Genomic DNA, 6027 nt, shown 5'->3' with positions numbered 1-6027 from the left:
GTGACGTGAGGTAATTTCTTTTGACTATGTTTATGGTATATTTTTCCATAGAGTTTTTTAGTGTAAATGGTTTTTTTTTCTCAGAACTCCAGGGATTTGCTTCCCACACAAGATTTTCAGCAGCCTTAATTGGGTTTCCTACTTCCACTGTTGCATTTCTGTGATATGTTGCCCACACAGCAAATCAGAATGATCTTTTCGGTTAGTTTTGGGGTTTGGTTTGTCAAAGGGTGATGAGACAACCGTCCAACATGTGAATTAAAAAAGACAAAACTGGAGTTACTGCGTACTCTTGTAAGGAGAGCTGTGTGGGTATGCACAGTGTCACCAAGCAGAGCAGGCCGTGGATCCTGTATAGGACTTACAGGAAGTACAGGGTTCAGAGACAGGTACATTTAGGAGGCAAAGGGTTGGGCGTCATCTGTCTAACTGCACTGGCTAATACCTCCAGTTCAGCGTTAGATAGCAGTGGAAATAGTGCACATTCTTACCTTGGACCTGGGTAAATGCTAAACAAACAAAAAAGGGGGAGACGGGAAAGCTCTTCCTTACAGTGGAGACCCAACTAACAAATGTAGAAGGAACGATGGAGGTAAAACATCACAATTTAGCAACCATCATAGTACTGATTCAGGCAAGAATCATCAATGTTTGCTGAAATTAGTGGGTGAAATTTTGAGGAGGGGTAAGATACATATATAGTCTCAAAGTATCTCTTCACAAGACACTTATTAATTATAAAAAGAAAAAAATAATGGAAAAACCTGGCACACGCACCACCTGAACCAGGTGATCAAAGGTAATATGACCAGTACTGAGATAAACTGACATCATGGGCCTCCTGATATTATGCACTGAAATGGATACAGCCCTCTGTAGTAGACCTACCAAACGCTCATGCCTAGGGCTTCCCTGGTGGCGCAGTGGTTGAGAGTCCGTCTGCTGATGCAGGGGACACGGGTTCGTGCCCCGGTCCGGGAGGATCCCACATGCCGTGGAGCCGCTGGGCCCGTGAGCCATGGCCGCTGGGCCTGCTCATCCGGCGCCTGTGCTCCACAGCGGGAGAGGCCACAACAGTGAGAGGCCCACGTACCGCAAAAAAAAAAAAAAAAGCTCATGCCTAAATCTAACCATGAGGAAACATCAGACAAACCCAAATCGAAGGACATTCTACAAAATAACTGCCCTGTACCCCTTAAAAAAGTCAATGTCATAAAAGACTAAGGAACTGTTCCTGATTAAAGCAGACTAACGGGGCATGACCACTGACTACAACATGTGATCCAGAATTTCTTTAGTTGTAAGAAGCATTATTGGGTCAGTTGACAAAATCCGAATAAGGCCTATGATTAGATAATTTATACTCTATCAATGTCATTTCCTTATTTTGACTATCACACTGTGGTTATGAAAGAGAGAATACTTCCTTTTAGAAAACACACTGAGATATTTAGTACCAAGTTACCTGAAGCTTACTTTCAAACAGTTCCAAAAAATGTGTGTGTGTATGCATACATGTATGTATATGTGTATAGGTATGCAGAGGGAGGGAAAGAAATCAAATGTAAAGTGTTAACATTTAAGGGATCTGGGTACAGGATATATGGGAATTCTTTGTACTAGTCTTACAACTTTTATGTAGGTCTGAAATTATGTCCACCAGACTTTAACCTCATGAGAGCCTTGTGCATCTTTGTATTTCAAACACCTTGCACAGGACCCAGCTTGAAAAAATGCTGAAGTGGATGGATGAGGCTCTTAAATCCGGGGAGAGTTGCACCAGCTCATGGTGTAATAAGGAAAGCATACTGCCATGGAAAAGCCCATTCCTGCCTGTACAATAAGCATGCTTATTCTACCTTCATCGACCTTTTACAAGTCAAGCAAGTCACACTTAAAATTACCGAGTGATGGAAAAATAGGAATGAGGGTATAGGTGTAGATTTTATCATCTGGCCAGGACACAAGGCCATTAGATTGATCAGCTGGTTTCATTGGTGTGGGGATGGCTGTAGCCTCGGGGCAAAGTTAGCCCCACAGGCAGAGAAGAGGATAGGGTTCTCTCAAAAATCTGAGTTCTAGATTCAGCCTTCACCTGCCTTTGCTTCCTACCACTCATCCTGAGGGCTGTGTGGGTCAAAACATTCCCCTAAACCCATCCTATTCGGAAGCCAAGCTGGAAACCATATAGTCCTTGTCAGTGTCTTCTTTCCCTCCTGGGTCTGCCCCAAACCCACCTCTCCCCACCAGCAGTGTGAGTTTCTAACGTGGGACAAGCAGTAATAAGTGAGCTTGATCTCAAAGAACAGAGAAGACTGAGGGAGGAGGAAGAGGAGATTGAAGGTATTTCAGGCAAAAGCAACATCATATGCAAAGGCTTAGAAAGATATTCAAAAGCACATCAACTGACATATCAGCTTCATCCAATTCTGTGTGGAATATGTGCCAAGGAAAGCTTTGGATATAATATAAATAATTTTTAGGTTGATTTAAGTCCTGGAACTAGAATTTAAGTCTGGTTTTTCCATTTATCAACTCATAACAAATATTTTATAGGTCTCTGGTCAAGTTTATATGATCAGAATGAAAATTTTGTAGATCCTTATTTGAATGAGGTACCAATTTTTAAAAGAAAAATATGGGGTTTAGTAGTATAAGATTGCCTTTATACTTTAGAGTTTAATTGGCAAAACTCGTGGACCAGATCATGAAAAGGCATCCACTAGGAGGTCTGGGGAGCCTTAGCTAATTCACCTACTAATCATTCTTCTTTTCTTTTCTTTTTTGACATTACCATCGTGACCTGAGAACCTGTGTCTTTCACACATTTTGCCTGTTACCTTGCCTTTGACTGTCCCTGGTATGGAGAAAGCTCTTCCTTCACCTCTCAGCTCTGGGACTCAGGTAATGTTCCTGTTCATTCATTAACATTTCTCTCAGCAATACATTTGCAAGGAAGTCCACTCTGAATATCTACTTCCTTTGTCCAGAATAGAAAATTCAGTCTTTATAAGGAACAATAGCATAACAAAAAATTAAAATGATGTCCTCATAAAGCATAATTTTAAAAGTTGCTTGAAATAGAAGTGCTTTTTTCAGTAAAACAAGATATTCACTATATGATTTGGGCTCATTTCAGATTTTAATTTTCCTATCAGTAAGAATCATATTTGTGACCTGCATAACTCACTGGGATGCCAAAGTGATAGTGGGATTTTTAAGCATGTCCATGTCCTCATGTGGAAAAATATGAACAATAAATACTAATCTTAATGTCTTTTGGGTACAAAGTCTTGAATATAAAATAATTAAAGCCAAAGAGTAGTCTTTGTGGATCACAGCCTCTGCAGCCAAACTTTTTTTTTAAAGGTCTGAAAGAATGTTTACATGCTCAGTAAATAATGCTTTTTATTATATAGCAAAATACATAAGAATCATTTAGATCTATTTTACACACTTCTCATGGAATAATTCTGTTTTCCTCATTTGTTTATGGCAAACTCGAGTCCTGAAGGAGCAGAATTTGTTGCAATACAAATTAGTGAGTGAATGAAGATTAAAAGTAAAGTACTGTATAACTTACTTCAAACCACTGGTTAAAAGAAGGAAAAGGATTGCAAAAGATATTACATTATTTATATATATATATGACTATTCCACTGAATGAAAAAATTCATTAAAAATGCAAAAATCTATGGAAGTATTGGAAATATGTGAAGCAATATGACCAAACAATAATAAAGAGATATGTAATACAGAATTACAAAATGAAGAAGAAAAGATAAGAAAAGACTAACACCAAAACCAGCACCTTGTAAAAGCAGCCTTAGAAAGTAAATATGAATGTGCTGGTACAGCAGCATATGAGGTTTCCCACTGGGAAGAATAAAAATTGGGAAGGGGAAAACTCTTACACCTCAGAGCTCGGAGCCTCTGACCCTCAGATGCCAGCATGACTGTTAGAGCTGTAAGTACATGCGTGTGAAGTCTAAGAGTAAATACATACGTGTGTTTCCATTTATACAGATGGGCACATTATTATCTGTTTTGAAAACTAATTAAAAACTAAGGGGGCTTCCCTGGTGGCGCAGTGGTTGAGAGTCCGCCTGTTGATGCAGGGGACGCGGGTTCGTGCCCCGGTCCGGGAAGATCCCACATGCCGCAGAGCGGCTGGGCCCATGAGCCATGGCCGCTGAGCCTGCGCGTCCGGAGCCTGTGCTCTGCAGCGGGAGAGGCCACAACAGTGAGAGGCCCGTGTACCGCAAAAAAAAAACCCAAAAATCTAAGGGACCTGCTCCCAAAAATACTAAGTTGGTGAATATGTCAGGATGAAGAGGAGAAAAGTCTGGCTTATGGGGCACAAAGATAGGTACAATGCCTAGGATAAAATGCCATCCAAAATTGCCCCAGATTTCTAACACCAATGATTAAATTTATGTCCTACAGACTTCAATTTTTAATAGTTATATCTCTCTTACTATGAGCGTTATCTGTGTATGCATTCTTCTTTCAAACTATTTCTGTTTTTCTCTTTCTGTATGTGTCCAGCTATGCATTCATTCATATGCCTATACACTTATCTGCCTATTTGTCTACTACAGTTGTGGAAGTCTGTTTTACAGTCTAATTGCAAAAATAAACTCACCATATTTTTCCTCCTTCATAACAGGTGAAGGGAGTCAGGAAAGAATAGGTAATATTACATTTTCTAATTGGAAAAATCTAAAGGAACTCTCTCTCTTGGTAAAATAGAAAAATATATACACGTATAAATATGTATGTGTATATATGAATATAAGCAATAAAAAATATGTGCACACGCTTATGAATTACATATTGAAGAAGAGAAAGACAAAGGATGAGCAAATATTTTAAGAAAGAATTAAGCTGTTAGAGGAACAGCCATAGGAAGTATATATGGACACTCCTTATGCAGGTTATGGTTTTACTGTCTGAGCTCCAGTTCATCCTTTTCACCTATTCTGTGACCATTTAAATATGCTTCCTTCTCCAACTGGCACCAGTTGACCTTTGTCAGTAGATGGCGCAGGAGAGACATCTCAGACGGAAAGGGTTTCGCCCCCAGGTCTCCTATGCTCCTTGGGCTTCTGAGTGCACAGGCTCACCAGCACCCAGTTCCTGCAGCACAGGTGTTTTTTGGGTTTTTTTTAAGGAAAAATATTAAGAAAACCACAGCTTAATAGAAGAAAGAAATATAGTACTATAAAATTAGTACTGTTACAAAACTATACAATAAAGATACCTCTGAAATTCTAAGAGAAAAAAGGATGAGAAAAAATTACACTAAATTAGATTAAATTAAATATAATCTAATTTAAATGACCAGCCTGCTGGAAGAACAATGATAGAAAGGGAAATAGGAGCATACCTCTACAGAAGCATGGCAGATTTCACAGTCTGGGAAGCAGTAATGTCTTCCCTACTCTAAGCTTGAAATTTGAGTCAACACACACCCATGTCAAACAGATCAGTGTAAAATCTTGAAGTAAACAGTCTTACTAGACTCTGGTCCACCTGCTGTCATCTGTTCAAGTGTGATTTGTCTGTAAATACTGCAAATGGCAGAGTCAATGTGTGATTCAATTCATATACCTAAACCCAGACATTTTTATTTTCTGCTTCAGATATCTATCTGAAGCAGATATATCTACGTATGTAGGTATGTATGTATCTATCTACCTATGTATGTATGTATGTATGTATCTATCTATCTATCTATAGAATGACTATCCCTGATAGATTGCATTAGTGAGTGTATCAAGAGGGCTGGCCCATGAAAGACAAAAACAGGTATCACAGGTATCATACCTGGCTTGAAATGCTTTTCTCATCCGTCTTTACCATGCCTGATTCACCACAAATTTCTAGCACTAAAAATTTAAATTATCTCCTGGATTACGTAAAAAAAAAAAAAAGTATTGTCACCAATGTCAGTCATTAAAAGTGGTTTCTCTCTGCCTAATGATCTATCCTGAAAAGCCCTCCATATCAGTTCATATAGATCTT

At 39.0% G+C, this 6027-nt stretch overlaps 1 long non-coding RNA gene across 1 annotated transcript in view; it reads left to right on the top strand.

Annotated features, from left to right (window-relative positions):
* Window positions 1-2774: 2774 nt before the first annotated feature.
* The window catches only part of LOC309822468, a 59556-nt gene continuing 56303 nt past the window's right edge, over window positions 2775-6027 (top strand). Inside the window, exon 1 of the long non-coding RNA XR_014296739.1 lies at window positions 2775-2904. This is a non-coding gene — a long non-coding RNA (uncharacterized lncRNA). The remainder of the gene's footprint in view (window positions 2905-6027) is intronic.

Source organism: Grampus griseus (assembly GCF_964374135.1).
Source record: "Grampus griseus genome assembly, chromosome: 5".
NCBI lineage: Eukaryota > Metazoa > Chordata > Mammalia > Artiodactyla > Delphinidae > Grampus > Grampus griseus.
The sequence above is the reverse complement of the archived record's forward strand: the minus strand, read 5'-3'. Positions and strand labels throughout refer to the sequence as shown.